Here is a 23,653-nt window from a genome sequence, read left to right as displayed (position 1 = left end):
ACAGATTGACTTGTAAAAATACTATTCAGTATATTCAGAAATGGACAAAAATAGGGCCTCTTGATCATACCTTGCTAGTCTGGAAAAGTAGTACACAAAGAATTGTTTTGATTCCCGAGGAACTCTTGGACACTTTGCTGAAGTTCATTCATAATAGTACTTATTATAGGAGAGAAGACACCTTATAATGGATTCAAAAATATATAATGGGGCCTAACATTCAAAATACCATCCAAGGAGTCAATCAGAATTGCATGATTTCTGGTAAAAATATCACAAAGTTTGCTGTAAGATCTCCCCAGATAAGAACTCAATAGAGAGGAACCTGCACCACTGAGGACTGACAACGATACTCAATGAAATGTCTCAGGTGCAGGAAATTTCAGATACTTGTTAATGTTTGTGTTCCAATACTAGAGTCTCCATACTGTTGGGTAGGGCCAGGTGTTGGTTCTAATTACCCAAGTAAGATGTTTGCCTCCAGAAAGAGTTCAAGTAAATGAACACTCTGATATTTATGCCACCATCTTTCATGACTCCAGAGAGAGCCATAAGCTCCTGGCTTCCCTGGAGACCCTGCAAGATAAGAATATAGGTCTGGGCCAGGTTTCCATGGAGTCACTGTGTATTCCTGGATCCTGGTCTGCCCAGGATCTTGTGTGTGCCTTCCAAGATTGGTGTCTCTTTCCCTCAGTCCTGTGGAGATTCCCAATCAAGTCCCACTGGTCCTCAAAGTCAAATCTTTGGGAGCTCTTCCTCCTGATGCTCACAACTCACACTCCTGTGGGAGAATTCTACCATATTCTCCAACTTGTGGATCACTCATATGGGGGGGTATGGGATTTGATTATGTCACAGTGTACCTCACCTACCATTTTTTGTGATTTCTTCTTTGTTTTTGGACATAGAATTTTTTTGGTAGGTTCTAGACTTTTTTATGGATGGTTGTTCATCAGTTAGCTGTGATTATGGTGTTCTCATTAGAGGAGGTGAGCTTAAGCTCCTTCAATTCTGCCATCTTGTTTCTCTCTCTGTCTCTAGGTATTTTTTGATTTCCTCTGATTTCTTCAGTGATCCATTAGCTATTTGGTAGTGTATCGTTTACCTCCAAGTAAAAAATTTGTTTTTTTTTTTTTTGCAGTTTTTTTTCTTGTAGTTGATTTTTAGTCTCCTAGTACTGTGGTTGGGAAATATGGTTGATATGACTTCAATTTTCTAAAATTTACTGAGATGTTTCATGGCCTAGGATGTGATCTATCCATGTGAACTTGCAAAGAATGTCTATCTGTATCTATGGGATGGAATGATCTATGTTTATATCTTAATCCTATTTGATCTAATGTGTTGTTTAAGGCCAGTGTTTCCTCTATATGAATGACCTGTTCATGAATTAAGTGGGATGTTTAAGTGCCCCACTATTATAGTGTTACTCTCAATTTCTGCAATTATGTCTAAATATTTAGTTTATGTATTTAGCTGATCCCATTTTGTTTTGCATGTACATTTACAATTGTTATATCTTCTTGGGATTCATCCTTTGTTTCTCATATAATGCCTTAATGCCTTTCTTTGTGTCTTGTTAAAGCTCTTGTTTTAAAGTCTATGTTTGCTTGATCTGAGCATTGCCATATAGGTTTCTTTTAATTTCTATTTGCATGGAATATCTTTTTCCATTCCCTCTCTCTCAGTTTGTGTGTGTCTTTAGATATGAAGTGAGTCTCTTCTAGGCAGCACATATATGGATCTTGTTTTTGTATCCATTCAGCCACTCTATGTCTTTTTCTTGGAACACTTAGTCTATTTACATTTAAAGTAGTAATTGATAGGAATGTACTTATTGCCATTTTATTAATTGTTTGGGGATGTTTTTGTACTTCTTTTCTGTTCCTATTTCCTTTTGCTCTTTTCCTTTGTGATTTGATGACTGTGCTTTTTTTGGTCTTTTGTCCTTCTAGGGACACACCTGTGGCATATGAAGGTTCCCAGGCTAGGGGTCTAATTGGAGCTGTAGCTGCTGGGCTACAGCAGAGACACAGCAACGTGGGATCTGAGCCATGTCTGTGACCTACACCACAGCTCATGGCAATGCCAGATCCTCAACCCATGAGCAAGGCCAGAGATCAAACCCACAACCTCATGGGTCCTAGTCAGATTCTTTAAGCACTGAGCCACGATGGGAACTCCTGATGACTATCTTTAGTGTTATGTTTGAATGCCTTTTTCTTTTCATGTGTGTATATATTATAGAATTATATTTTGTGGTTACCATGAAGTTTATATATAATAACATATTTAAATAAATGATTATTTTAAATTATGGATATCTTAAGTTCAAATGAATTTTAATAACCCTGTATTTTTACTTCCTCTCCCCATGTTTATTTTTTGACATGATATTTTACATCTATTTGTTTCATGTATCCCTTAACTACTTATTCCAGATATAGATGATTTTACTAATTTTGCCTTTTAACATTCCTACTAGCTTTATAAGTGGTCAATTTACTACTTTTTTTTTGTCTTTTTTCTATTTCTTGGGCTGCTCCCATGGCATATGGAGGTTCCCAGGCTAGGGGTCAAATCGGAGCCTAGCCACCGGCCTACGCCAGAGCCACAGCAATGCGGGATCCAAGCCGTGTCTGCAACCTACACCACAGCTCATGGCAATGCCGGATTGTTAATCCACTGAGCAAGGGCAAGGACTGAACCCACAACCTCACGGTTCCTAGTTGGATTCGTTAACCACTGTGCCACGATGGGAACTCCCAATTTACTACCTTTAATGTTTGGCTTTGCCTATTAGGTTTTTCCTTTCATAAGTTTCATGTCCTGAGTTGTGGTCTTTTCTTTTTGACTTAGAGAAATTCATTTAACATATCTTATAAAGCTTGTTTGGTAGTGCTGAACTCTCAGTTTTTGCTTGCCTGTAAAACTTTTGATCTCACTGTCAAATCTGAATAAAAGCCTGCCAGGTACTCTTCTGCTACCTCATTTGTTTATTTTTTTACTTCTATTTCTATGCATTTTTAGGTTGGTTATATTCCCCACCCTTGAAGAAGTGGCCTTTTGGAAATGCCTTATGTATCTCAGCAGTGCACACCCCTCTAGCCGTCAAATCTATAAGCTCTAGGGATGCCTCCTATGGGTTATGTGGGACTATCTATTGTATGGATAGTCTTTTAGATGTGGTTGTCCCCCAGTTCAGTTGGTTGCCAGGCCCTAATTTGTGTGTAATCTCTTAGCCACTGGTTGATGGGTCCAGGTCACAAAGTGGCTGGATGCACAACACCAGAGATCCCCATGGCTAGTGCTAGACATTGATGGGCAGAGCTAGCTTCTGGGGTGAGTGATTACAAATCCAGTGGTCCTTGATCTAGAGTCAGCCTACTGATGGGCAGGGTTTGTCCCTGATATGGTCAGCTCTGGTGTTCATGGTGTCCCAAAGCTGTTGTGGTTCTTCTAGTGAGGGGGACTGTGTCCTAGAGCAACTGCCTGAGGGGTCCAATATGTATTGTTGCTGCCATTATCTTGCTCCAATGGTGAGTAGAGCTACTTCCCAACATGGATACCTACTGAGTTTGGGATTCCACAAAGACTGTTTAGTCAACTATATACCATGCTTTATTTACCCATCCATCTCTCCATGGACACTTCGGATGTATTCCAGAAGTGAAATTACTGGATCATGATATTGTGAGGGCATTATTGCTAGGAAGAAGTAGGCATAGAGAGAAAAACAAATACTATATGATCTCACATATAGGTGGAATCTTAAAAAAAACTCATAGAAAATGAGATCATATTTGTGATTAATAGAGGCAGGGGAAGGGTCATAGGAAAATTGAATGAACATGGTCTAAAGGTACAACTGTCCAGTTATAAGAAAAATAAATTCAGGAAAGGGGATTAAGATGGCAGAATAGAAGGACCAGAGCTCACTTTCTTTCATAAAAACAACAAAATTACAACCAAATGATGAACAACCTTCAACCAAATGGACTGTAAACTTCCAAAAAGATATCCTACCCCAGAAGACAAAGAGGAGGCCACATCAAGAGGACAGGAAGGGCGGTTACATGATATAAACAACATCATACCTGCTGGGTGGGCAGCCCACAGACGGGAAAGTAACTGTATCACAGAGATTCACCTACAGGAGTGAGAGTTCTGAGCCCCAAATCAGGTTCCCCATTCCTGGAGATCTGGCATTGGAGAAAGAGCCCCCAGAGAATCTAGCATTGAAGACCAGTGGGGCTTATGTGACAGAGCTCTATGGGAATGGGGAAGATTGGAGACCCCATTCTCGAAAGGCACACACAGGCTTTCATGTGCACTGGGTCCCAGAGCAAAGCAGAGACTCCATAGGAATCTGCATTGGACCTGACTGAAGTTCTTGGAGGATCTCCTGAGAAAACAGGAGGTGACCATGGCTCATTGTAGGGAGAGGACATCAGAGGCAAATGTCTTGGGAATATTCATCAGCATGTGCTCCTCTAGAGGGAGCCATTTTGGGAAAATCTGGCCCTACCCATCAGTACTGAGAAGCCCCAGGAGAAAAAATAATCCAGGTGGATCACAGCCCAAACCATCAGTAAACAGGCTGCCTAAAGACCCCCCAGGTACACAGCCACCTCTAATTTCACACAGAGACAAATCCCCACACACAAGAGGGATAGAAATCAGCCCCACCTACCAGTGGGCAGGCACTAGACCCTCCCATGAGGAAGCCAATAGCAAGTCCCCATACCAACTTCATCCACAAGGGGATCAGACGTCAGAAGTAAGAGGGGCTACAACTCTATTGTCTGCAAAAAGAGACCACACGAAAAAACCTATAAAAGTGAAAAGGCAGAGAACTATAACTTGGATAAAGGAGCAAGAAAAACCCCAGAAAAATAGCTAAGTAATCTGGAATTTATCAGCCTCCAGGAAAGACTTTAGACTGATCGTGCTGAAGACGATGCTGGACTTTGGAAAAAAAAAACTGGAGGCAAAGACTGATAAGTTAAAGGAAACACTGAGAAAACAAATACAAGATTTAAAACTTAAGCAAGCATAGATGCAAAATACAATAACTGAAGTAAAAAATTTATTAGAAGCAACCAACAGCAGAACACAGGAGGTGGAAGAATGAGTAAGCGAGGTGGAGGACAGACTAGTGCAAATCACTCATGAAGAAGAGAAAAGAGAAGAAAGATTAAAAAGAAATGAAGAATATCTCAGAGAACTCTGAGACAATGTTAAAATCACCAACATTTGTATTATAGGAGTGGAAAGAAAAAATATTTGAAGAGATAAGAGCCAAAAACTTCCCTAACATGGGAAAAGAGTCACCCACTCAAATCCAGGAAGCACAATGGGTACCATATAAAATAAACCCAAGCAGGAACACCCCAAGAAACATATTAATCAAATTGACCAAAATTAAAGACAAAGAGAACATATTGAAAGCAGCTAGGGAAAAGAAACAAATAACACACAAGGGAATCCTAATAAGTTTATTGGCAATTTTTTTCAGCAGAAACTCTGAAGGCCAATAGGGAGAGGCACGATATACCCAAAGTGATGAAAGGGAAAAAACTCCAACCATGATTACTCTACCCAGCAAGGCTTTCATTCAGATTTGAAGGAGAAATCAAAAGCTTTTCAGGCAAGCAAAATCTAAGAGAATTCAGCAACACTAAACCAGCTTTACAACAAATACTAAAGAAACTTCTCTATGCAGAAAATAAAAGGCCACAACTAGAAACAAAAATACTAAAAATGTCAAGGCTCATCAGTAAACACACATATATAGTAAAGATAGGAAATCATCCATGCACAACTGTTCTACCAAAACCAGATTGTTATAAGAGAAGTGTACAAATGCAGGACAATGGAGATTCACTTGCAATTAAAAGACCAACAATTTAAAGCAATCCTGTATATATATATAGACTCCTATTTCAAAACTTCAGGGCAATTGCAAACCAAAAATCTACAATAGATCCACATACAAATAAGAAAAAGCAACTCAAATCCAACACTAAAGATTTTCATCCAACCAAAAGAGGAGAGAACAAGAGAAGAAGGGGAGAAAAAAGACCAACAAAAACGAATCTAAAACAATTAATAAAATGGAAATAAGAATGTACACATCAATAATTAAACGTAAATGGACTAAATGCCACAACCAAAAGACATAGACTGGCTAAATGGATACAAAAACAAGATCCATATATATTCTATCTTCAAGATACCCGATTCACTTCTAGGGACACAAACAAACTGAACATGAGAGGATGGCAGAACATAGTACACTTAAACAGGAATCAAAAGGAAGCTGGAATAGCAATACTCATATCAGACAAAATGACCTTAAAATAAAGAATATTATAAGAGACAAAGGAGGACACTACATAATGATCAAAGGATCAATCCAAGAAGAAGATATAACAATTGTAAATATCTATGCACCCAACATAGTATCACCTCAATAAATAAGTAAATTGCTAACAACCTTAAAAGGAGAAATTGACAATAATGCAATAATAGCAAGGGACTTTAACATACAGCAATGGGTGGATCACCCAGACAGAAAATCAACAAGGAAACACAGGCTTTCAATGAAACATTAGACCAGATGGACTTAATAGATATTTATAGGGCATTCCATCCAAAAGCAGCAGAATATACATTCTTCTCAAGTACACACGGAACATTCTCCAGGATTGATCACATTCTGGGTCATAAATAAAGCCTTGGTAACTAAGAAAATTGAAATCATATCAAGCATCTTTTCTGACCATAACACTATATGACTGGAAATCAGCAAGAAAGAAACTTCAAAAAACACAAACACGTGGAGACTAAACAATACACCACTAAACAACCAATGGATCACTGAAGAAATCAAAGAGGAAATTAAAAAATACCTAGAAGCAAATGACAACAAAGATACAAAACCCCAAAACCTATGGGATGCAGCAAAAGCAGTTATAACAGGGAAATTTACAGCTATACAAGCCTAACTCAGGAAACAAGAAAAAGCTCAAATAAACAACCTAACCTTACATCTAGAGAAGCTAGAGAGAGAACAGACAAGACCTAAAGGTAGCAGAAGGAAAGAAATCATAAATATCAAAGCAGAAATCAATGAAATATAAATAAAGAAAACCATAGAAAAGATCAGTTAAACAAAAACTGGTTCTTTGAAAAGATCAACAATTTTTTTATTTTTTAAATTATTTTTATTTTTTCCATTATAGCTGGTTTACAGTATTCTGTCAATTTTCTACAATACAGCAAAGAGGCCCAGTAACACATAACATATATACATTCTTTTTCTCACATTATCCTCCATCATGCACCATTATAAGTGACTAGATGTAGTTCCCAGTGCTATACAGCAGGATCTCATTGCTTATCAACTCCAAAGGCAATGGTTTGCATCTATTAACTCATTGCTTATCAACTCCAAAGGCAATGGTTTGCATCTATTAACCCCAGTTTCCCAGTCCATCCCTATCCCTCCCCCTTGGCAACCATAAGTCACTTTTCCAAGTCCATTCGTTTCTTTTCTGTGGAAAGGTTCATTTGAGCCATATATTAGATTCCAGATCTGTGATATCATATGATATTTGAATTTTCTCTTTCTGACTTACTTCACTTAGTATGAGAGTTTCTAGATCCATCCAGGTTGCTGCAAATGGCATTAATTTGCTCTTTTTTTATGGCTGAGTGTATATATATACCATTCCATTGTGTATATATACCACATCTTCCTAATCCAGTCATCTGTCGATGGACATTTAGGTTTTTTCCATGTCTTGGCTATTGTGAATACTGCTGCAATGAACATAGGGGTGCATGTGTCTTTTGATAAACCCTTAGCTAGACTTATCAAGAAAAAAAGAGAGAGGACTCAAATCAAGAAAATTAGAAGTGAAAATGGAGAAGTAATAATGGACATCACAGAAATAAAAAGAATAATAAGAGACTACTCTGCATCTATATGCCAATAAATCGGAAAACCTAGAAGAAATGGATGAATTCTATTTTTTTGTCTTTTTGCTATTTCTTGGGCCGCTCCTGCAGCATATGGAGGTTCCCAGGTTAGGGGTCGAATTGGAGCTGTAGCCACCAGCCTACACCAGAGCCACAGCAACGTGGGATCCGAGCTATGTCTGCAACCCACACCACAGCTCACTGCAATGCCAGATCGTTAACCCACTGAGCAAGTGCAGGGACTGAACCTGCAACCTCATGGTTCCTAGCTGGATTCGTTAACCACTGCACCACAATGGGAACTCCTGGAAAAATTCTTAGAAAAGTATAATCTTTCAAGACTAAACCAAGATGGAATAGAAAAGTTGAATGGACCAAACACAAGTACTGAAATTGAGACTGTGATTTAAAAACTTCCAATAAAAAAGCCCAGGACCAGATGGCTTCACAAGTGAATTTATCAAACCCTTAGAGAAGAACAAAAACCTATCCTTCTGAAACTATTTCAAAAAATTGCAGAGGAAGGAACACTCCCAAACACGTTCTATGAGGCCACCATCACCCTGATACCAAAACCAGACAAACTATAGGCCAATTTCACTAATGAACATTGATGAAAAAATCCTCAACAAAATACTAGCAAGCTGAATCAACAATATATTAAATGGATTGTACATCATGATCAAGTGGGATTTATCCCAGGGATGCAAGTGTTCTTCAATATCCACAAATCAATCAGTGTGATATACCACATTAGCAAACTAATAAAAACCATAAGATTCTCTTGATAGATGCATAAAAAGCCTTTGACAAAATCCAACACCCATTTCTGATAAAAAACCTTCTGAAAGTTGGCATAGAGGGAACCTATTTCAACATAATAAAGGCCATATATAACGAACGCAAAACTAACATCATTCTCAATGATGAAAAGATGAAAGAATTCCCACTGAGATCAGGAACAAGACAAGGATGCCCACTCTCACTGCTACAATCCAACATAGTTTTGGAAGTCATAGCCACAGCAATCATAAATAAAAGAGATAAAAGGAATCCAAATTGGCAAGGAAGAAGTAAAACTATCTCTATTTGCAGATGACATGGTACTATACCTAGAAAATCCTAAAGATGCTACCAGAAAACTATTAGTGTTCATCAATGAATTTGGTAAAGTTGCAGGATGCAAAATTAATATACAGAAATTAACTGCATTTCTATATACTAAAGAATAAAATTTCAAAAAGAAAAATCAGTGAAATAATCCCATTTACCATCACATCCAAAGGAATAAAATACCTAGGAGTAAACCTATCTAAAGAAACAAAAGACTTGTACTCTAAAAACTATAAAACACTGATGAAAGAAATCAAAGATGACACAAACAGATGGAAAGACATACCCATAATCTTGTATTGAAAGGATCAGTATTATCAAAATGACTACACTATCCAAGGCAGTCTATAGATTCAAAGCAACCCCTATCAAATTACCAGGGACATTTTTCACAGAACTAGACTAATTATTTTAAAGTTTGTTTGGAGGCACAAAAGACCCAGAGTATCAAAAGCCATCCTGAGAAAGAAAAATGGAGCTGAAGGAATCAGGCTCCCTGACTTCAGACTATACTACAAAGCTACAGCCATCAAAACCATATTGTACTGGCACAAAGATAGAATATAGATCAGGGGAACAGGATAGAAAGCCCAGAATTAAACCCATGCACCTACAGCCAACTAATCTATGACAAAGGAGGCAAAACTATACCATGGAGAAAAGACAGCCCATTCATTAAGTGGTGCTGGGAAAACTAGACAGCCACATGTAAAAGAGTGAAATTTGAAGACTCCCTAACACCACACACAAAAATAAACTCAAAATGGATTAAAGACCTAGATATAGGACCATATACTATAAAACTCTTAGAGTAAAACATAGGCCAAAAACTCTTTGATGTAAGCCACAGTAATATCTTCTCAGATCCACCTCCTAGAGTAATGACAATAAAAACAAAAATAAACAAATGGGACCTAATCAAACTTCAAAGTTTCTGCACAGCAAAGGAAGCCCTAAACAAAACAAAAAGACAACCCACAGAATGGGGGAAAATCTTTGCAAATGAATCAACTGACAAGGGATTAATCTCCAAAATTTATAAACACCACCTGCAGCTCAATACCAAAAACAAACAAACGACCCCAACAAAAAAATTGGTAGAAAATCTAAACAGACAATTCTCCAAAGAAGACATACATATGGCCAAAAAACACATGAAAGGATGTTCAATATCACTCATTATTAGAGAAATGCAAATCAAAACCACTATGAGGTACCACCTTACACCAGCCAGAAAGCCCATCATCAAGAAGTCTACAAAGAGTAAATGCCAGAGAGGGTGTGGAGAAAAGGGAACTCTACTACACTGTTGGTAAGAATGTAAATTGGTGCAACCACTGTGGAAAGCAGTATGCAGGTACCTCAGAAAACTAAACATAGAACTACCATTTGATCCAGCAATCCCACTCCTGGGCATCTATCCAGAGAAAACCATGACTCAAAAAGACACAGGTACTCCAATGTTCATTGCAGCATTATATGCAATAGCCAAGAAATGGAAACAACCTAAGTGTCCATCAATAGAAGTGTGGATAAGAGGTGGTACATATGCACAGTGGAATATAATAAAATTCATTGAGTAATTTATAAAAATACATAAAATAAAATAAAATGGGAAAATTTTTTAAGGAGAGCTGGAGAGTAATGGAAAAAATAAGAAGAAAAGATAAATTCCGGGGATATGCAATATAACATGGTGACTATATTTAACACTTCTGTGTGGTATATTCTAAAGTTTCTAAGTAAAACCTAAAAGTTCTCATCACAAGGAAAATAATTCTTTTTCTTTATTATCTATATGATATAATGAATATTAACAATTATATGGTGGTAATTATTTTGCAATATATGTAAGTTATGTCATGCTCTACACCTTAAATTTATGCAGAGCTGTATGTCAATTATAGCTCAATGAAGCTGAAAAAAGTAAACATGAAAACTACCCCTCAACTAGACCCAGCACTCATGTTAAAGTATAAATAAGAAGAGGCAGTACGTTTGATTTAATAAAGAAAGAATCATAGCTCAGATCTTTCACATTAAACCAGAAGGATCCAGAAAAAAACCTCATAAAAACCTTAAAAAATCAGAGGAGTGTTTGACATGGGCAGAGACTCCATGCATGCAAATATATCTACACTCTCTTTACAATTCTTCTGACTCAGGTGATGCTTGATGAGACACAACTGGGCATCAAGATGCAAGGATAAGATTTATGAGAGAAGAATATCTATCTTGCACATACAAATGAATGGAGATTGAGTGAAGGCATATGTAACTAGTGCTGAACATTACCTAGAATGTTTTCCTTCTGTTTAGTCTCCTGGTGTCAAAAATAGGGTCTCTGAGGTATTACCCCCACCCATCACATGCATGTGTGCATACATGCTTATCTCTCCCTCAAACACACACACACACACACACACACTCACACACACTACCATCTCCATGAAAATATTAGTATTCTCTTTCGATGTTGTTTCTGATATGGGTGTATCTGATCCTCCTTTCTGCAGTTAAAGAAGCTTCCGGACCTGAACTATCTCTTAAGTAAGCACCCAACCCATTGAGGAATTTCCTATTAATTTTAATTGCAAGTGATACCAGTAAAACCAATGAAATATTAAAAATGACATATTATGAGTCCAGAAATTATTTTAAAATTTGCAGTAACATTTTTTCCTGGTATTACTGAAATATCTATAAATTCCTGTACTTTATCCTTTACTTATTAAATCATCCTTTAATTTTTCTCTTGAGAGACAATCCTACACGGTCGGTACTCTCCCAAGTCTTCCTCTTTTCAACAGACAAGCCCCATTTTGAGTATTTTATGCACCATTATTTCCATCTCAGCACCTCACTTAGGAGGTTTAGCAGACTAAGGACAAGTGACAACATTTCAAATGGCAGCCCTTTGGGCTCTAAAAGCTAAGGTGTTATTATTCTGTTCAACACAGGGAAGCCACATCTGACTTCTCTCAGATGGGTAATTGCGGGAGACTGATTACTCAGTGACTCTGGTATGACCACTGGGACCCTGTTCTCTGATGATGAATTAGCCACTCTCATGAGTGAGAAAGTCTAAGGAGACCTGAGTTTGTAGGTTCCCATGGAGATGGCATTTGCCTCCAGCATGACCTGACTTGCAAACACAATGAATGTATTGTCCAACTTTTCCAGTGGCCTCTTAAAATTACTTATATATGGTATATGCTCCCTTTAATACCATTAAGTTGCTATTTTTCTGCATACCAAATGAAAGAATAACACATTAACAGTGAATTAATTTTTATTAAATTCTGTCCTGCTACTGCAAATAATCCCTTTTTCTTTATAAGATTAATTCATATGCTTGAATAGTTAGAACCTTGATACACCAGGATTCTCATAGGCCCCACTTTTAAGAGAAAAACCATTTTTTCCATGCAGATTGTTGGTTAGTTCTTTGAACTACTAAATATAAAAATTATTGATTATTAGATAGTGACTAGGCAGGTAGAATTTGAAATAAGATTGCTCAGATTTATAACATGGCCCACTATTTAATACCAACAAACTGCGAAGTTACACAAAGTAGTATAAAATTTTAGTCTCTTGATTAATAAAATTAACAGGGGGGACTAATACCAGTATTTCATGTTGTAATAATTAAATATGAAATTGCATTGAGATATTTTATGTATATCATAGAGAATGATGCTTGAGTTATAATGAGTTCACTAAATGGGAACTATGATTATAGTATATATTAGTTCTTCATAGGAAAAAAAACTTTTTCTCTGATCAAAAAATGTGTAACTCAGAATTATCTAAAACCCTGATCATAATCAACTGAACCAAAACTGTGCAGTACAGTAAGCTCTGGTTTGATTCCCTCCCACAAACATTTTTTGCAATCTGGATCTTTCCCTATTAAAAATACACTCTCAAAAAGGAAAGTTGGCAGGCAGGGTGTAGTACATGGGGTGGATTTAGGATGATAGAAATCTGGACCTCAACCTCACTCCATATTTGCCATGTGAACTTGGAAAAGTTACTAAAACCCTTGGAACCTCATTTTCATCATAGAGAATATAACAAAACTCCTGAAATGTTGTTGCAAGGATTAATGGTAATTTATTAAAAATGTTTTAAAAATATTAAACAATTATTAGTTACTACAATTGAATAAAAGATGATTGACTCAATGTGAAAAATCATTGAGACTGCAAAAGTTTATCAACAAGGATATCTACCTTTTGGTATGAAGGCAACATTTGAGGATATAGACTGGAATGACAAGGCTGGAATGACAATGTCCAGCACCTGCTCCCCCTTCTCTAGAGTCTCCTGGTGTGCCCACCACTGCCTACCATAGATATCTCTTTATTTCATTTTTGTCACTCATTTTTATTCTTTCTTCTTTCCTATAGCACTTCCTCATTATATTTATACTCATTTCTTCTCTATTATTTTCTCACATGGAAAATATCCTGTACATGACCCAAATAAACATAACAAGATTCTTGTCACAGTTGATGAGATGATGATGTTTACCATCACTCAGTGCTGTCCTAATAGTTTTGCCTTTTCCTTCAAATAGGACAGTGAAATCCATGTTGAAAGTCTACATGCTCCATGAAGTACTTCTTTTGGTGATATCTTTATTTATTCCAAGTTTTGATAGAATGCTAAACATCAAAAGTGACCTTATAAATGGCCCATCCAGGGTCACAGTTAATTAAAAGAGCAGGGGTGAACCCATGTCTTCTACCTTTGGCCACAGCTCTATCTGCATTGCACCACATTGGGAACCATTGGCTTTGGAAAGGTTGTCATTCAAATCAAGTCTTCTCTCATTGTCAGACTTGCTAAGAATCCAGCCCCACTCTCCAAAAATGGCCACAATAGACTTTTTCCTAAATTCTTTCCTTTGGAACTTCTGAAAAAAAAAATCAACATTTACTCTTTTCTGCACAGTAATAGTAGACACATATGTGGAAAGACTCCTGAGAAATCTCCAATTCCAATGGCCAAACAAGGAAAGCATTAAAACCCTGGCCTACAGAAGACTATTTTCTAGTGACCAACTGCCCTCCAGGGATCAGGGTGGACTCCATGACCCGAGATCTATGACAGATGATTGAATTGACCCTCCTATCCACTGTGTATCTACTTCTCTATTGTACCTTCATCAGAGCGACCTTCACATCATTGTTCCTTAGGGTATAAATCAGAGGGCTGAGCATTGGGGGTAATTATAGTATAAAGAATGGCAGCAATCTATCACTCGTTCTCAGAATAACTGTGCATACTTTGGATATATGTATACATTGGAGCCATAAAAAAGGGAAATCACCAAGAGATGAGACCCACAAGTCTCAAAAGCCTCTCTTCTCCCAGCTTTACTTAACCTTAGTACTGCCTGCACGGTCCACTCAATATTTTGGATTTGATGTTTCTTTGTCTGAAAGTAGAGATGATCTATCACCTCCCTTGCAGTATTGAGGTTAAGACAAAATGAAGTGATGTGAAAACTGCTTTTGAAAATCTAAGATGTAAAAATATATATGAGTTGTTATTTTTGGTCATTTTCTTGATTAGGTAGTTTGCTTCTGTCATTTAGGATACAGAGATAACCAGGCTTAAATCATAAATTTGATCTTGGAGTACACACTTGCTTTCCTCTGCTTCACAGATATACTCGGCACATCAGTCCTAGAAGCACACCAGTTGTGCTCATGACCAGCTGCCATAGGTTAAGAAAAACAGAAAAATGTAGATCCATCCCTTTGGGAAAAAATTAATTAGAAATAAGTTATACTCCTAGAATATCTGCATGCTTTTTTTCCCAATCAATACATCCATCCCTCAGCTCTCCAGGAAGAGTTGCTCCCCACTCTTATAGTCCAATTCTCTCTATAGCATTTGTCATAATCACTGAAGTTCTTTTTACTCGTCTTCATCCCTCTCTGAGTTGTGAGATACTCAGTGAAAGAAAACTTGCTGAATATAAAAAATGAATGATAGTTTCTTCCTTTATGAGATACAAGAGGTGCTAAATGAATGTTACTTTCATTCATGGCATGTAGTAAATATTAAACAGATTTTGTTAAATAAAACATATGATCCTCCATTCAACCTCATGAAAATTTATTTCCTCTAAGAAACCTGCATATTACTATAGACTTTGATAACATTTAAAGGTGATATACATAGATATCATCACGTATATATACATACATACATATATATATATAAAATTTCCATTAGAGCTTAATTCTTGTGGTAAAAATCTAAGGAGGATTATTGAAAATATGTCAGAAGGCAAAAAAGAAACAGGCGATCAACAGTAACCAATCATATGCTCAATGTGAACAATTTTTGCCAAATTAACTCATTTTTTTCTTTGTTAAGTTTACCAAACAGAAATATCATCACCAATGGATCAATGATCAGTGATTCCAGCAGAGTACTTGGATACAATTTTGATATTGTGTAAAATACAGAGAAAAAGGGTACTAGTGATAACAAAGTGTAAATCAATGTAGCTTAACCAACACAATGAAATGAATTTTCTTTCCTTTTTAAATTTTATGTAATGTATTTAACCTCATATCTTTACATTTAGCAATTAAGATGAATAAAATTTTAATTGGTCAAGAAATGACAATGAGAGTGAATAAGGTACAGACTTCTTCCATCATCCTATTCACATTGATCATATTGCTTCTTGGAAACTCCTCCTCCACTGGCTTCTAATGATACACACACTCTTCACTTTCTTTTTTAAAATATTAAAACATTGTTGATTTACAATGTTATTTCCATTTCTTCTGTACAGCAAAGTGACCCAGCCACCCATAAACACCTTTTTTTTTCTTTTTACACCATATTCTTACCTGAGAGACAAGGAACATGTCCCTGTGCTGTACAGCAGGACCACATCACCCATCCATTCTAAATCTAACAGTTTGCATCTACCAACCCCGAACTCACCATCAGCCCCCTCTCCACCCACACCCCAGGCAAACATAAATGTGTCCTCAATGCACATGATCTGTTTTTGTTTTGTAGATAGGTCATTTGTGCCATATTTTAGACTACACATATAAATGGTATCATATGGTGTTTGTCCTTCACTTTCTGAAATAATTCACTTAGTAAGAGAGTCTCTAGTTCCAACCACATTGCTGAAAATGGCAGTACTTCATCCTCTTTATGGCTGAGGAGTATTCCATTATATATATGCCCCATTTCTTCTTAATCCATACAACTATTGATGGACATTTACTTTGTTTCCATGTCTTGGCTACTGTGAATAGTGTATAGGGTGCATATATCTTTTTCAATGAAATTTTCGTCTGTATATATGGCCAGGAGTGGGATTGCTGGATCATATCCTAATCTACATTTAGTTTTCTGAGGTACTTCCATACAATTTTCTGTAGTGGTTGAACAAATTTACATTCCCACCAACAGTGAATGAGTGTTCCCTTTTCTCTATACCCTCTCCAGCATTTGTTTTTTGTTGACTTGTTAATGATGGACACTCTAACTTCTGTGAGGTGGTACCTCATTGTACTTTTAATTTGCATTTCTCTAATAATTAGTGATGTGGAATATTCTTTCATTTGCCTGCTGGCCATCTGCATATATTCTTTGGATAAATGTATACTTAGGTTTTCTGCCATTTTTTCAATTGTTTTTGTTGTTTGTTGTTAAGTTGTATGTGTTGTTTGTATATTTTGGAGTTTAAAACTTTTTTCAATCATTTGCAAAGGGTTTCTCCCATTCTCTGGTTGTCTTTTATTTTTTAAAATAGTATCCTTTGCTTTGTAGAAGCTTTTGAATTTAATTAGGCCCTATTGGTTTATTTGTGTCTTTATTATCATTATTCTAGGAGGTGGATCAAACTAGATGTTACTGTGATTTATGTCAAACACAGGTTCTGCCTATGTTTTCCTCTGGGAGTTTTATAGTGTCTGGCCTTATGTTTAGGTCTTAAATCCATTTTGAGTTTACTTTTGTGTATTGTGTTAGCAAATGTTCTAATTTTATTCTTTTACATGTAGTTGTCCAGTGTTTTCCAGCATAATTTATTGAACAGACTATCATTCCTCCATTGGATTTTCTTGCCTCCTTCATCATATGTGAGTTGACCATAGGTCCTTGGGTTTATTTCTGGGCTTTCTATGCCATTCCATTTACCCATTTTTGTGCCAGTACCATACTGTTTTATAGTTGTAGTTTTTTAGTACATTCTAAAGTCAGGGATCCTGATTCTCCCAGTTCTTTTTTTTTTTCTTTTCAATATTGTTTGGCTATTCAAGGTCTTTTGTGTTTCCATACAAATTTTAAAATATTTTGTTTGTGTTCTGTAAAGAAAGTCATTGGTAATTTGATAGAGATTGCATCAAATCTGTAGATTGACTTAGGCGGTATTGTCATTTTGACTATATTAATTCTTCCAATCCAAACCCACTGTATATCTTTCCATCTGTTTTTGTCATCCTGATTTCTTTCATCAGTGTCTTATCATTTTCAGAGTATAGGCCTTTTGTCTCTTTAGGAAGGTTTATTTCTAGGTATTTTATTATTTTTGATGTGATGGTAAATGGATGGTTTCTCCATTTTCACTTTATGATCTTTCATTATTAGTATATAAAATGAAATCTGTTTCTATGTATTGATTTGTATCCTGAAATATTACCAAATTCATTGATGAGCTCAAATGGTTTTCTGGAAAAGTTTCAGAAAAATAGGTATTAATTCTTCTCTGAATATTTGATAGAACACAGCTGAAAAACCATCAGGTCCTGGACTTTTTCTTTTTGGAAGTTTTTAAATCACATTTTCAATTTTAGCACTTGTGATTGTTCTATTCATATTTTCTATTTCTCTCTGGTTCAGCCTTGGTAGGTTATACATTTGTAATAATCTGTCCACTTCTTCTAGGTTGTCCATTTTATTGGCATACTATTGTAATGTCTCATGATCCTCTGTATTTCCATGGTGTCTGTCATAACTTATCCTTTTTCATTTCTATTGATTTGAACCCTCTCCATTTTTTATGAGTCTGGCTAACAGTTTATCAATTTTTTTATCTTTCCAAAGAAGCAACTTTTAGTTTCATTGATCTTCTCAATTGTTTTCTTTGTTTCTGTTATTAATTTCTTCTCTAATCCTTATGATTTATTTCCTTCTACTAATTTTGGCCTTTGTCTGTTCTTCCTTCTCTAGGTGTTTAAGGTGAAATGCTAGGTTGTTAATTCGAGTTTTTTCTTCTTTCCTGAGATAAGATTGTATTGCAATAAACTTCCCTCTCAGAACTGCTTTTGCTGTGTTGCATAGGTTTTGGATTTTTGTATCTTCACATAGGTTTTGGATTTTTGTATCTTCATTGTCATTTGTCTCTATGTATCTTTTGATTTCCTCTTTGATTTCTTCATGATTCATTGGTTGTTTAGTAGCATATTGTTTAGATTTTCAGGAGTTTGTGTGTATTTTTGCTTTTTTTTCATTGTAGTTTATTTCCAGTTTCATAGCATTGTGGTTGGAGAAAATGTTTGAAATAATTTCTGTTTTTAAAAATTTACACACCATGCACAAAAATAAACTCAAAGTGGCTTAAAGACTTAAATATAAGACAAGACACCATCAAACTCCTTGAAGAGAACATAGGCAAAACATTCTCTGACATCAAACTTACAATTGTTTTCTCAGGTCAGTCTCCCAAAGCAACGGAAGTAAAAGCACAAAACAAAACAAAACAAAAAACATTGGGACCTAATCAAATTGACAAGTTTTGCACAGCAAAGGATACCAAAAAGAAAACAAAAAGACAACTTACCAAATGGGAGAAAATCATTTCAAGCGATGCAACTGACAAGGGCTTAATCTCTAAAATATGCAGACAATTTATACAACTCAACAGCAAAAAAGCCAACAACCCAATGGAAAAATGGGCAAATGACCTGAATAGACATTTCTCCAAAGATATACAGAAGGCCAACAAGCATGTGAAAAAAATGCTCAACATCCCTGATTATTAGAGAAATGCAAATCAAAACTACCACGAGATACCACCTCACACCAGAATGGCTATCATTAATAAGTCCACAAATAACAAATGCTGGAAAGGGTGTGGAGAAAAGGGAACCCTCTTGCACTGTTGGTGGGAATGTAAACTGATACAACCACTATGGAGAATAGTTTGGAGATACCTTAGAAATCTATACATAGAACTAGCATATGACCCAGAAATCCCACTCTTGGGCATATATCTGGACAAAACTTTCCTTGAAAAAGGCACATGATAGGCATTCCCTATCAAAGTACCAAGGACATTCTTCACAAAACTAGAACAAAATATTTTAAAATTTGTAATGAAACACAAAGACCCTAAATAGACAAAGCAATATTGAAAAAGAAAAATGGAAATGGAGGAATCAGGCTCCTTGACTTCAGACTACACTACAAAGCTACAATCATCAAAACGTTTATAATAAAACAGGATATAAAGTCTAGAAATAAACTCAATCTATGACAGAGAAAGCAAGAAAATAGAGCATAATAAAGATAGTCTCTTCAATAAGCTCAAAAAACTGGACAGCTACATGTAAAAGAATGAAATCAGAACTCTCTAACACCATAGACAAAAATAAACTCAAAATGTATTAAAGACATAAATAAAAGGCCAAATACTATAAAACTCCTAAAGGAAAACATAGGCAGAATGCTCTTTGACATAAATCACAGCAACATTTTGTTTGATCCAACTCCTAGAACAATGTCAATAAAAACAAAATAAATCAATGGGATTGAACTAAACTCAAAAAGTTCTGCAAAGCCAAGGAAAACATTAAAAAATCTGAGACAATCCACAGAATGGGAGAAAAATCTTTGCAAATGATGCCACAGACCATGCCTAATCTCCAAAATATATTTTCAATTGAACAAATGATATAGATCATATTAATTTATGTACCAGAAAACCATAATCCAAAGATATCTCATGGTGAAATGAAGAGCCCTAAACCAAGAAATAAAATAACTTGAGCTTACGTACAAAACTTCAGCTGGATAAGTATGAAATGGGCTATATTAAACTTGACCACCATTCACTTAAAAAGTAGAAAATAAAGATGACTTAGGTGTATACTGACCAAAAACAATGCAAGTCAATAGTGTCTACCTGATTGACTGCTGAATTTTACCAAATGCGAGCTCTGACTAGATGAAAATCTAGTCTAGACCTTGGCCTATCTAGCTTGGAAGGAAACCTAAAGGTCATTTCCACACACACTCATGTACCATTTGATGCATGACTCCCACAGGATCTCAGACCCAGAAATTTTTAATTTTTTTATTTTTTAAATTTTATAATGATTTTTATTTTTTCCATTATTTGCTGTACAATTTTCTACTGTACAGCAAGGTGACCCAGTCACACATACATGTATACATTATTTTTTTCTCACATTATCTTGCTCCATCATAAGTGACTAGAGTTCCCAGTGCTATACAGCAGGATCTCATTGCCCATCCATTCTGAAGACAATAATTTGCACTTGTAACCCCAAATTCCCAGTCCATCCCACTCCCTCTCCATCCCCCTTGGCAACCACAAGTCTATTCTCCAAGTCCAAAATTTTCTTCTCTGTGTAAAGTTTCATTTGCGCTGTATATTAGATTCCAGATATAAGTGATATGTCTTTCTCTTTCTGACTTACTTCACTTAATATAAGAGCCTCTAGTTCCATCCATGTTGCTGCAAGTGGCATTATTTTGTTCCTTTCAATGGCTGAGTAGTATTCCATTGTGTATATATACCACATCGCCCTTATCCAATCATCTGCCAGTGGGCATTTGGGTTGTTTCCATGTCTTGGCTATTGTGAATAGTGCTGCAATGAACATGCAGGTGAATGTGTCTTTTTCAAGGAAAGTTTTGTCCAGATATATGCCCAAGAGTGGGATTTCTGGGTCATATGCTAGTTCTACGTGTAATTTTCTAAGGTACTTCCATATTGTTTTCCATAGTGATTGTACCAGCTTACAATCATTCCCGCCAACAATGCAGGTGGGTTCCCTTTTCTCCACACCCCATACAGAATTTCTTATTTGTGGACTTATTAATGATGGCCATCCTTACTGGTGTGAGGTGGTACCTCATGGTAGTTTTGATTTGCATTTCTCTAATAATCAGGGATGTTGAGCATTTTTTTCACATGCTTGTTGGCCATCTGTATATCTTTTTTTTTTCACATGCTTGTTGGCCATCTGTATATCTTCTTTGGAGAAATATCTATTCAGGTCACTTGCCCATTTTCCATTGGGTTTTTGACTTTTTTGCTTTTGAGTTATACCAGAACTTTTTAAATGAGGTGTCTAAATCTTTTCCTCACTCATAGTCCTTTTTATTTTTAAAAATTTTTTATTATTCGAATTTATCACATCTGTAGTTGTATAATGATCATAACAATCTGATTTCACAGGATTTCCACCCCACAGCCCAGGCACATCCCCCCACCCCCCAAACTGTCTCCTCCAGAGACCATAAGTTTTTCAATGTCTGTGAGTCAGCATCTGTTCTGCAAAGAAGTTCATTATGTCCTTTTTTCAGATTCCACATGTCAGTGAAAGCATTTGATGTTGGTGTCTCATTGTAAGGCTGACTTCATTTAGCATGATAATTTCTAGGTCCATCCATGTTGCTAAAAATGCCGGTATTTCGTTCTTTTTAATGGCTGAGTAATATTCCATTGTGTATATATACCACATCTTCTTGATCCACTCCTCTGTCGATGGACATTTAGGTTGTTTCCATGACTTGGCTATTGTAAATAGTGCTGCAATGAACATTGGAGTACATGCGTCTTTGTGAGTCATGGTTTTCTCTGGATAGATGCCCAGGAGTGGGATTGCTGGATCAAATGGTAATTCTATGTTTAGTTTTCTGAGGTACCTGCATACTGCTTTCCACAGTGGTTGCACCAATTTACAATCCCACCAACAGTGTACTAGTGTTCCTTTTTCTCCACCCCCTCTCCAGCACTTATTGTTTGTAGACTTCTGGATGATGGCCATTCTGGCTGGTGTAAGGTGGTACCTCATAGTGGTTTTGATTTGCATTTCTCTAATAATGAGTGATGTTGAACATTTTTTCATGTGTTTCTTGGCCATCTGTATGTCTTCTTTGGAGAATTGTCTATTTAGATCTTCTGCCCATTTTTTGATAGGCTTGTTTGTTTTTTTGGTATGGAGCTGCAGAAGGTGTTTGTAAATTTTGGAGATTAATCCCTTGTCAGTCGATTCATTTTCAAAGATTTTCTCCCATTCTGTGGGTTGTCTTTTTGTTTTGTTTAGGGTTTCCTTTGCTGTGCAGAAACTTTTAAGTTTGATTAGGCCCCATTTGTTTATTTTTGTTTTTGTTACTCATAGTCCTTTGATCTTTTATTTACCCCCTATCTATTAGCTCCTTGCTTCCATCTTTACATACTTTGTATTATTGTTTACCATGTCAACTATTTTCTTACTAATATGCTTAATTTATTACCACTTTGTCCCATGCACCCAATTCTGGAAGGATGAAATTCTCTGTAATCTCCATGACTAAACTCAGATTAATAAATTCTGGTGGACTCATTCAAATGCCCAACTCAATGTTACTAAAAATTTCCGCCTTTCTATTGTATCTGCAACACCCCCCTCTTTCCTTATAGAAATGATATCTGAGCAAGCCTCTCCAATTTTAAAACTCTTGTTTCACTCCATGTTCACTTCTAGCTACTACTCTCTCTCCTGCTTCTTTATAGATTTTTTGGTTAAAGGAGTTGTCTGTGTTCAATGTTTCACTCATTCTTCAGTCCACTGCAATAGGGGATTTATCCTCACAGTTGTTTATGGAAAGGCCCAGAGATATTTTCAGTTCCTACCAGTGTCTTGGCATTACATGCATTGACTACTGCCTCTGTCTATGTGAAAATTCTACCCTTCCTTTCCTGGATATATTTCTACTTCTCTGCCTATCCCTTGATATCTTTTGTGTAATAATATAATTTTTCTGTGCATTTATTACATATTTGACTTCCTGCTCAGGAATTCACCCTATATCCTCCTCTTTTACCACTATGCAGACTCTTCCTGGAAAATGCCATCTATGCCAAGGCTTGAATTATATGCTGAAAACACCCAAATATACCATTCCACCACCAAACTCTCTTCTGAACTTTGGACTGTTTTAATCCATCTTCTTGTGGGTCATCTGCATTTGGATATCCTCTAAGCACTTGGAACTCAACATATCTAATACTGAACTCGACATAGTACACCTACAAAACTGATTCTTCTCCTGTGTGCCCCATTTCAGAGAAGGGTACTACCAAGCTACACAGTTTGCCAAACCAGATAATTAGTCATCAGCCTCTATACCCTCATGCTGGATTCAAATCACAGCTTAGATGTACCTTTCTCTAAGACAGCAATTCTCAACTGGGGCAATTTTAACACTCAGTGGACTTTTTTTGTTGATACAACTGGAATCTAGTGGGTTGAGACTAGAGACGCTG

Source organism: Sus scrofa, chromosome 2, assembly GCF_000003025.6.
Source record: "Sus scrofa isolate TJ Tabasco breed Duroc chromosome 2, Sscrofa11.1, whole genome shotgun sequence".
NCBI lineage: Eukaryota > Metazoa > Chordata > Mammalia > Artiodactyla > Suidae > Sus > Sus scrofa.
Note: the sequence above shows the minus strand (reverse complement) of the source record.